Genomic DNA, 11,238 nt, shown 5'->3' with positions numbered 1-11,238 from the left:
TTAAACAGAAGCATTGGCGTGCATGTCTCTGACAATCTCTTACTTTGGTTTGGCTCCCAAGTGATGTTCCCAGGGGACAGTGTGTTCACACTAAAGTTATCAAGCAAGCAGAATTTTATTTTCTCCTGGCACTTCCTAGGGTTTCTTCTCTTTGTTTAGTTATTGGTGAACCTGTCCATTGCACTCATGAAGTAATGTCTAGGAGAGGGATGTGTTGGAGTTCTATCAGTTAGCCCAGTGGATTGCTAAGTCTTTGCCATTATCCCCATCTGTTGGGAAAATTAACGATATTTTATGTCCAAGATTATTTACTCACAACAGCAGATCATTGAGGCAGAAGATAGTTGCCTCCTTCCTTCCTTATTGGTTCTTTAGTTGAGCAGAGTTCCTGTTGTACTAATAAAGTATTATGTTGCTGTTTTTCTTCTGAAGTTACATTTCTCTTTTTCCTTAAAAAAATTAACATTTCCCTTCCCTCTTCACCAAAATGGCAATCAGACATCTGTCTCGAGGTTTCTCACCTTGGCTGGCGCCTGGTCTTGGCAACACACGGGATCTGTTTAGATTTAGCTCAACAAGATTTAAAAACACAGGTCTGTCAACTGTCTCCTGCTGCAGCTTTGGTTCTTGGTTTGTGGAAAGATGAGGACTAAGCTTGTTCCTTTTATTCTAAATGTTGGATGAAAAACTAATAGTCTGTAGAATAAAATGGTACAGGGCAAATTCATGCATGATAAAAGGTGGTAGGGGATGAAGGTGTGAAATGGATGGGAGAAATGTCTTTGAGTACTGTTAGTACATTTTACACAATCTATTATTGCTTGCAAATTGCAAGGGCTGCTTAATAATAGTAAGTATGTTAACATTTAGGGGGTAACATTTGTAGCCAACATTGATAGGGTACTTACTATGGGCCAGTTTCATTAATCCTCATAAAAATTGTATGAGAGGGACCTATTACCACCTCCACTTTACTGATTTTATTGAGTGGCAAAGAGGTAATTTGCCCAAGGTCACTGGTCAGTGACAAAATACGGTATAGGTGAGTTCTGTGTTTGAACATTTTATTGGATAATTTTAATTTTTGTAAACTTTTAAGTTCATTTTACTATCGAAAACTTCTGAATTTGGTTAGGGCTTGATAGGTATTTTCAATCATTGTGCCGCTAGCCCACTGGCATGACCCGTGGAGGTGAGTTAGCCACCCATGTGACAGTGTTGCTGTGATTCTGTAGAGAATTAATAAAGTTTGCCTCCAAATACTAAGTCTTTTTGTTAATGCTTCCTGTCATCTGGCTGCTTTTCCTTTGCCAGACATTCATGATCATTGTCAAAAGAGAGATGATACAGGAACAAATTCAATTTCGGGCTTATTTTTATTTAGCGATACATTAGAGGGGAAATTCTCTTCTTTCCCTTCTCTCTCCAAGTTTGCTGTATTTAAATACTGCGACGCTGTGAAATGCTATCTCAAGCCTATGCCTCGAGGAAATGGCTTAGTTTACTTGTTAGCAACGGAGGAGACGCAGTGGTGAGACCAGCTGGTTGAGCCTCTCTAGCACGTTTACATGCCTTAATGGAAAATACCTTTAACTGCGTGGTGCTTGCTGGTGGATACAGCCATGAGAATTGGGACCCCTAACCATGAACTTAAATCAGCAGTTCGCAAAGTGTGATTTCTGGGCCAGCAGCATCAGTATATCCTGGGAACTTGCTAGAAAAGCAAAATCTTGGCCCCACCCCAGACCTTCTAAATCAGAATCAGTGTGGGTGGGCTCAGCAATTTGCTGTTATTAACAGGCCTCCAGGTGATTCTGATGCCGGCGGTGGAGAACCACCTCTGCAGTATCAGCTGGCCTGGGGCCAGAGGAGTGAACCTGCATTGAGACCTGTGCTGTGCTGGGGCTGTGACTGGGGCTGCCAGCGCTAAATCCCGAGGGGGTTCTTTACAAAGCTTCTACGCCTGATCCTGGGCAATTTGGGTTTATGAATACATGCTTCATTACCATACCACGAGAGTCTTGCTTTAAGAGTCTTTGGATCCTGCCAGTTTGTGCGTTAGAGGCACATTTGCTCGCCATTTGGAGATTAATAACCTGCCCCCTGGGCTTGTTCCTCATCCTCCCAGCTGAGCACGGCCTCTCTGATTTCCCCTTTCCCAGGAACTTTAAACAGCATCTAGAGAGCAGGGAGGTGACTCACCACAATCACAGGGTAGGGACATACTTTCTAAACAAAATCTGGAGGGAAGAGGATTGTTCTTCCTAAATGCTGATTACATAAAGCCCCCTGTTTCGATATTTTAGTGAAATAAAAAACGTAACTAGGAAAACTTGAGGGAGGCTTGGGACATTTTACTTGTGGATGGGATGTACACGTTTAAATACTTGAGGGAGGCTTGGGACATTTTACTTGTGGATGGGATGTACACGTTTAAATAAACATGAGAAAAATATACAAACATGAACATATTGAGTAGTTGGTTTTCTGTTGCTGGTAATGGAATCCTATTTTGCTTTACCCAATATAATTCAGCTTTTCAGTTGATTATTTTCTTTTTATTTTGTTTTTTTTGGGGGGGTTAATTAGGTTTATTTATTTATTTATTTATAATGGAGTTACTGGGAAATTAATCCAGGACCTTGTTCATGCTAGGCAAGCACTCTGTCACTCAGCTATACCCTCCCCATGATTACTTTCTTGTTTCGGTAATCTGTCCATAAATTAGCTGTTAGTACAACATAATCCACTATAATTTGGGGAAGTAAAAGATAATTGAAGCAGTTTGACAATGGCTGCAGAGCATAGTAAAGAGACAGACTGTGTCACCTTGAGTAAATTACTTAACCTCTCTGTGCTTATGTTTTTTCTCCTTGGTAAAATGGGCATTGTGTTAATGGTTGTTGTGGCAGATAAAAGAAGATATATAGAACAGTGCTGGGCCCATAATGAACAATAAATATTGGCTGATGGATACTTTCAAATAGCTTTTACTGATTTTTAAAAAACATCTTTTTACTTCTTTTTTCTAAGTGTATTTTAAAATTTAAGTGTAAAGTTAAGATGTTGGAATAAAGGACTAGGTTTAACATTGGAATGAAGGATTGGACTTGATTATTTGATTGAACTCTAATAGTGTAAAGTTTCTTAATGAGCATGCTTGTGTCCTGGTTGATTGGGTCTTCTAGGTAGTTGATAGTTAGATTTGATAATTGAGTTAATTGTGAGACTCAGGATCATTGTTTTGGATATCACAATAATTCATTTCTGAAGGTCTGGAATATTGGATTAACTTCATTTAGCATGTTCTCTAAAACTGATGTTTTGATTACATTTTGATGTGTTTGTTTTGATGTCATTTTCCTCTTTTCAAATTGAGATCAGATAAAATCAGGTTAGTTAGTTTCGGTTTGTTGAGTGCCAGAGTTGGTTTTATTACACACGTAATCTCTAATTTAGAAACTTGTCAAATCACAAAAGTTAACTTGTAAGTTTTTTTGAACTTGTAATACATTTCCGCTTATAAATCATGTTTCCAAAGCATGACCAGGCACAGGGCAACCCCCAAAAGCCTGTTCAACCTGAAATAAGAGATACCCAGACCCACAGCGCCGCAGGGCCCAATCATCACATTGAGAATTTGCTGTGGGGAAATGGATTATGAATGAAAACCAGGATACAAGATCACATTTTCCTGTCCTCCCAACCCTTTCTCTAAGCTGTGTGACCCTAGCTTCATCTATAGCACAAATCAGGCCTCCAAATTCCTTTTTTGTAGGGGAGGGGAAGTAGACTTAATGATTTTGTGATAGCAAGATGTGAGTATGAAGCTTTGGAAGCAGGGGATAGGGTGGTTCCCAGGATGCTAGAGTGTATGGGACTGAGCAGTTTTTAGGTCTTGTGCTTAGCAGAATCTTGGCTGTGGACACTCATTACAGGTGAGAGTCCCAGGCCAGGTCAGGAAAGGTGAAGCCACCAGTAGCCTGCAGGTTCTTGTGGGGCGATTGGCAGCTGTATGCAGAGCATTTAAATCTGAGTGTTTAAGTAGGCGGTTGCTTATAGTGCTCTTTTACATTTTTTTCTAGGAGAGTTGAATGGATAAGGGTCAACAGTTTTATCAGTTTTAAAAGCCCTCTTGTTATAATAATTATTAGTATTATTTGCTTTTACTTACCTCTGTTTTATATGAGCATGCATTTACTTTGATTTCTGTTCAGAGATTGTGTGCGTGTGTTTTTTAATAAGCAATATGTGTGTAAAGCCTTAAAGATCCTTCCCACTTCCACCCTGCAGTCTCTGTAAAATGATCTGAATTGTTTATAGAATCCAACAAGCTTTCGGTAAAGTACATGTTTTCAAATTGTGTTGAACACGTAAAGAAAAGACAGACTTGAGCTTGTTAAAAAAAATTATTCCTGTCAAGTTCCATGTAGCTTCGCGTGTCAAACAGGACTTGAAAATGTTTTCCCTAAGCAGCCATGTCTTAACAATTTATGTTCCTGAAGGAGTTCCTTGGGAAGGAATTAAATTCTGGGGGGTCACATTTTTCTTTCAAGTTTGATTTCCAAAGTGAAAATGAACTTCTGTTTTTTAACTTGAACTTTGAAAAAAATTCGATGAAAAGCTTTCAGAACTGTGCGACGATTGTGTTATTTGGAGCTGGGCTTCCCCATGTCTGTAGCCAGAAATGAATCTTGACAGTTTCCTTTGTAGCTATAAAAATGAAGAGAAAAAGAAAAGAAGAGGTAAAAAATGCTGAGTCTGGGAAACTGTTCTAGTCATTTAAATCTTAGCTATGTAAACATCTGTTTATATTAAAGGGGCAGGGCCAAATAACAGTAATCTTTTTTTTCTTATGAAATCACTTTGCAAATTTCTCATACTTTCTCATTGAAAACATCTGAAGAGCCAGAAGTTAATATTTAGCATAATTAAGAAATGTAAAGGCTTTTACGGTGAAATTCCAATCAAAGTGGTGTATTCAGTTTTATCTTGGTTATTTGGGCTAATGGAGAAGAGGTAATAGGAATAATCTAGGAATATTTTTACTATACAAGATCCTTAAAAAGGAATATATTTCATGTTTTGAGAGTCATAATACTTTAGGCTGAGCCCCTGTGACTATTTCAGGAGCACTTGGAAAGAGTTCTGAATTCCTTATGGTGCCCCTTTTGTTCAGATATTTTTGTTGTAACCATTTTATATTAGAAGTAGACTGTATCACCTATCAGATGGTGTTGTGGGTCTAGACAAAGCTGAAGTATCCTATTATTTATTTTTTTATTTTAGGGGGAGGTAATTATGAAGTATCCTATTAATATACTGTGGGTTTTTATTTTCCTGAGTGAGAGATAATTATTAAATGATTTAATTTTTAAATCTTATTGTTGAGTGGTAGGTGGTCAGAGGAATACCTATGAAGGAGAAAGAAGATCATAAGGAGGAGGCAGTGATAAAATTCTCTATTGGCTAATAGTTACTGCAGCACTTTGAAGGTAATGTAACTACCAGGGGACTATTAAACTACCTGCTTTGACTTTTCCCTATGACTGTAGAGGATTTATGTTGATTCATTTCATGCTGTATACATTTGCTTCAATGTGGAGCTGGCTTCATGGACATAGAAGTGAGCAGTGGGGATTGGCTCATGTGAAAATCCCATGGATGTGGGTAGTCATTTACATTTTGAGCTGAGTTTTAAGAAACTTACTTCTATTATCTCTAAACACTGTGGTGGTTTTGTGATTTCAAGGTTTTTTAGCTTTAGGTATTATCTTTTGACTTTGTCAGGTGAGGGTTTAGCCCTTTTTCTTCCCTCTGTCCACCCCCCACTACCCACGTGTGTCTTCCGCCCCCTCATCCTCCCTACACCTGTCTTGTAGTTTTCTTTAGTTCAGCCTTCAGTGTTTACAGTATTATGACAGCGAACACTATTCACAACTGAATCATGTCATCAAACACAATTACTTTTCCTTTTCTGAATACTTTTTGTTTTTCCTATCATTGATAATGGCGCTTTTTGGTGTGTTTGTTTCTACCTCTGCTTCAAACTCTATCAGTGTCTTCTTTTTATCTGAAGAATCCTAGCAATATCTTCTTTTTTGAAGACGTTTCTCCTGGAGCTCTCTGATCTCATTTAATCTGGGTTGATTTTTCTCTGTGGCTGTTATGGGACTGTCACCCTGTGGTCTCCTTCACCACCGTCATAGAGTTTTCCTCTCTCTTCTGGTTGATGTCTGTCTCTTACAACACCTTCCTCTTGGTTTACTCCTTTCTTTGGGTGGAGCTTGGCCTCTGGTGGCTTCTTAAGAAAGTCAGGCAAATTTTTTGCATGTCAGCCCTCTCGTCTGGTTGATAGTTCTGCTGGATAGGAATTCTAGGTTAAAACTCCTTTACTTTTTCTGCTTTAAAGACACTACCCTTTGAGTTCTTTTAGTCTCCAGTTTTCAGTATTGGTGTTGAGAAGCTCAAGACATTCTGATCCCTGATCCTTTGCATGTAGCTTTTTTCTTTTTTTTAATCTCTCCAGAAGATTTTAGGGTCAGCTCTTTAATCCCAGTGTTCTGATATTTCACAGTGGTATCCTTTGGGGTGTATGTCTGTGTGAGTGTGTTTTAATTAATATTGTTGGGTACTTGATGAGCTCTTTGAATCTACAAGATATTTTGCTTTAGTTCTGAAAAAAGTTGTTGAATTAATTCTTAATTTGCTTTCTTTACATTTTCAGATGTTAGATCTTGTGGACCGATTTTCAAGCTCTAACTTTGCTTTAACCATGCTTTTCCATGTCATTCTCTGGTCCTCTTATTTCCTGAGGTATTTCTTATTCTTTCTCTTCCAGTGCTTCTGGTGAGCTTTTCCTTTCTGCTTGGGTTTTTAATTTGCAAGGGCTCTTGTGTCGTTATCCTGCGTGCTCCTTTATATACCATCCTGCTCTTAGTTCATTGATGTATTCTCTCCTCTTATCTATCTGAGAATATTAATGAGTTTTAAAAGTTTTATTCACCTTGAATGGTATTTCTTGCAAGTGGTTTTTTGTTTGTTTTTCTGTTTCTGTTTTGGTCTCTTTTTTATTTTAGTGGTTTTTCTAAGGTGTCTGGTAGTCTTTGGTTGTCTACTCATTTATACATGGGGGAACGAAAAGGCTAATTTGAGGGTCTGAGAGTTTAGACAGAGCTTGTCAACCGAGAAGGCAGATTTAGTGGGGGAATCTCTGCTGTCAGTCACGTTAGGTCATCATAGGCTGGTCGGATTCTCCAGAGAAAACTTTTCTAATCTCTTAGCTGGAGGGTAAGGCGCTCAGCTTTTCAGAAACTGTGTGGAAAGAAGGCTGGGGTCTGAGCATTTGTGTTGGCATCTGTTTACTTAATCTCACTGCTTTTGGTAGGTTTTCAACTGTGCCTTGTATTTTCAGGCCAGAAACCTTCCTTTTTAACCTCTGCTGAGAATTCACCTCCAGCCTTCTGCCAGGGTGGGCGAGGGGTGGCCACTAGTAGCTTGGATGGTGGAATGTCAGGTTTAGACTGCTTAAGCCATTTTCAACCAGTCCTTGTCTTAGCTGTTCCCACTTCCCAGGAAAATCAGTTCGCCTTTGCTTTCAGCAGGGCTTCTGAGGACCAGTGCCTGAGCTGGGAGAAAACAGCATGGGCCCATAACTTCCCCCCAAGTGGCTTCAGGATTGGCCTTATCAGGTCTCCAGTCTGGTATCTGGTACTGCTCAACCTTCTGTATTCCAGCTTCCAAAGTTTTCTCATCACCTCTTTCCCACTCTCTTCATCTTCTTAATTTTTTTTTTTTTGCTATAGTTTTAGTGGGGCTTTAAGAGAGAGAGAGATCTAGATATGATGCTTGCATTCAATTCACCCCCTTTGCCTGGAGCCCCTGGACATTTTTATGTGTATGTTTTTGTACTCTCAAGTACAGGGCAGTCCCCTCATCCTTCCTGCACCTTCCCTGTTCTGTTGGGGGTACCACCATTCTTCTAGCCATCAGACCAGGACTTGAAGGTCAGCTTTGACTTTCCCACTTCCCCCATTACATCTCCAACCAGTGAATAACTTCTTCCTGAATGAGCTCTCTCTCATTCTGTTGCCTGAATCACAGGGCCACCATGTTCCTGGAAGGGCCATGAAAGTAGTACGGTGGACAGGGGCTGGATTAACAGCCTGTTCAAACCATTCTGAAATGTGGTACAGGTCCCAGGAGGAAAGACAGGATCTGGGCATTCTGATTCTCTTTCTCTTTCAAGGCTATGTGGTGTCTTCTGGGTGGGGCAGGAACTCTACTGAGGGCTAATTGAAGAGAGAAAGCCCCTGAATGGTCATGAGCAGATGCCACATCACCACCAAGACTGGATCACCACCCACAATACTTCTGACACCACACATGTGGGTTTTCACCTTACATTAAGCAATTCTGACATTAACTACCTGGAGCTAGCTCAACTCCACAGGTTAAGGATTCAGCTCCACAAGACGACCACCCCCCATTTAGATACAAGTTACAAGTCCCAGGTTGTCCCCTGTATTTCTGACCAACTGGCTATACACTGGGGTCCCACACCCCCTTCTCAGGTTGCTGTAAGCTCACAGAATTCAGGGAAATGCCTGCTTATGTTTATTGGTCTATTATAAGGGCTATAATAAAGAATATGGAAGGACAGCCAGATGAAGTAGTACACAGGGTGAGGTTTGGAAAGATCCTGTGGAAGAAGCTTCTGTACCCATGGAGCTGGGGTGTGCCACCTTCCTGGCACATTCACCAACCAGGAGCTCTCCGAATTTCCTCATTTAGGGTTTTTAATGGAGGTTCCATTATATAGGCATGATTCATTAAATCATTGGTCATCATTAATTGGACTCCATCTCCAGTCCCTCTGTCTTCCCTCAAGGTAGGGGATGGGTGGGGTGGGAGAGCTGGGTGGGGCTGAAAGTTCCAACCCTCTAATCACAGGGTTAGTTCCAACCCCCACCTTTAAGGTAAATTCAGGTGTGGCTGAGAGGGGCTTGCTATGAATATCAAAAAATACTCCTGTCACCTGGGTCCGTTTGGAAATTCCAAGGGTCCTGGAAGCTCTGTGCCAGGACCCAGGACAAAGGCCAGACAGATACATCTCTTGTCACACTATCATAATCAGACACAGGCCCCATTGTCATCCTCAACCAGGCCTTGTCATTTTGGGGTCACGTTGTTTCCGCAGTCTCTTAAGGGTCTTCCCTCTTCAGTCATTCCGTGGTTCATCAAGTTCACTTGCACTTGTCTTCCAGATGAATGTTTTTAGAACAGACTTCTTAGTTGAAAACTCTTTACCTTTAAAATAAAGTCTGAAGTCTTGACATAAAAAGCACTTTCTAATGTACCATATGACCGCCTATGGTCAGCAGATGGGCTTCTTGGTTCCATCTCGTTGCTGACCAAGTCCCATCACTTGTTCTGGTTTCCTTTTCTGCAACGTGGGAGGATTGTAATGCCCAGCTTCCGAGTTAGGTGATGATCAAATGAGGTGAATCTTCAAAAAAATTTTTTTCAAGCTGAAAGTCTTATAAAGATCTAACACTTTCATTCATATTAATAAATGTCTAAGTTTGTCTCCTATTTTCTTTAGTGTTAACTGTGCCCCCCCCGCCCCCCAGCTGGGCTAGTTTGTTTGTTACTGCTCCTTGACTCTAACTTGCTTATTTTTGCCCCTGCATGTTTTGTTTATGTCATATATAGAATCGGTAAGCAACTGGGTGAGCAATAGATTAAGACTGACATCTGCTCTGATAGGTCAGGGCCCCAAGTGTGGTGTCTCTGCTGAACTGAACATGTGAATGAGGCTCCTAGTTATATTCTATCCTGGAATGATCTGCCTTTTCCTCCCTGTCCGTCTAAAATGGTACCTGTATTTCTGGGCCGAGTTAAAAATCCCTTTCTTTCCAAATACCTCTCTTTTCTACTTAAATAATAGTAAAAATTAGAAAGTGGTTTGCTTTTCACGTTACGTATCTCTGAAGTCCAACTAAAAGACTGATTCCTTAAGAATGGAAGCTGCCTGTGCCATTTGAGATTCTTCGCGTGTACATACTCACAGATGCTCAGACAGAGATGCAAGTGTAGTATCCTTGGGTGAAGCTGGAAGAGTTGGAATTTTGAAGATTTTATGTTCTGGTGCTTGACACTGTGACACTTGGGCAAGTTACATCACCTCTACGCTGCAGTTTCCTCGTTTGAGACGTAGGTGAATGAGATTACCTGATCTCCGGAATCCAAAGTAAAGAAAGAGGGTATTTATGTTCGTTTGTCTTTAAATGCCTAAGTCACTTCACGCATTGTGATGCTGTAAACTGACATCAGATAGAATGGACAAATCAGGTAAGAATTTCTGGTGATTTCATTATATAGTATGACATTGGTCATTGAATGCAGCTGACATTTCTGTATTCTGGATAATAAAGGGGAATTATATTTACCCCTTGGAGTGTTGCTAAAAGTTGAGGCTGTCCATGCTGGCTTAATATTTGGCATGTGTCCATTATCATGAGTTCTTTCTTAGTGATCCTGAGTTTTTCATACAGTCTGTAACGGAGGTATTAGAATGTTTTTCTGATTTCAGAGGAATACTTAAATATTAACTGTTAAAACTATAGACCTCCGTAGCTAATGAATTTTTTCATAGCCCAATTCCCCAAGATGCAACCACCATTGGCAGTTGGTATATAACCGAGAGTTTGGAAGATCACAGATATTTTTCGGTTTTCAATACTTCAGTGATATTTCCCTTTCTAAATTAACGTTCATGAGAGTATGGAAAGGATATGAAAGTAGAGAAGACAATGGACAAAATAAAAATACATTCCTTGAACAGGTAATTAAAGGGTCTGAAATTCTTTCTGTTAGCTGCTTTGCGTTTCGACTTACTTGGGATTTGGTGAGTGACTGAAATTCTAGAAGAGAACTGAAAACATTGTGGTTGACCAAACATTGACATTTTATCTGCCTTTTCTTTCCCTGATCTTTAGAATAATGTCTCAAGTATATGCATTTCCATTCAGTTCTTTCCAAGAGAAATTATATTGTGTTGAGTGATGGTCATGCTATCCTCCTTAATTTTTAATATACAGCAGAACAGACGCTTCACTTAGATGACTTTTGTATTATTTCACATGATGACATAACATATGAAAATCTAAAATTTTGATGTAGACTAGAAAGCAGTTCTTAGTGTTGAAGTTTTCCATTATTTCAGTCTGTTTTTTT

The 11,238-nt window shown here is 39.9% G+C and overlaps 1 long non-coding RNA gene across 1 annotated transcript; it reads right to left on the bottom strand.

Moving 5' to 3' along the window:
* Positions 1-4,220: 4,220 nt before the first annotated feature.
* LOC140697737 (uncharacterized) lies at positions 4,221-10,270 on the bottom strand. The gene is made up of 2 exons (XR_012075038.1): positions 10,071-10,270; positions 4,221-4,713 (listed from the first exon to the last, which is right to left on the bottom strand). It is a non-coding gene; the product is annotated as an uncharacterized lncRNA (long non-coding RNA).
* Between the last annotated feature and the right edge of the window lie 968 nt (positions 10,271-11,238).

Source organism: Vicugna pacos, chromosome 8, assembly GCF_048564905.1.
Source record: "Vicugna pacos chromosome 8, VicPac4, whole genome shotgun sequence".
NCBI classification, from domain to species: domain Eukaryota; kingdom Metazoa; phylum Chordata; class Mammalia; order Artiodactyla; family Camelidae; genus Vicugna; species Vicugna pacos.
This window is presented reverse-complemented; position numbering and strand designations above follow the sequence as displayed.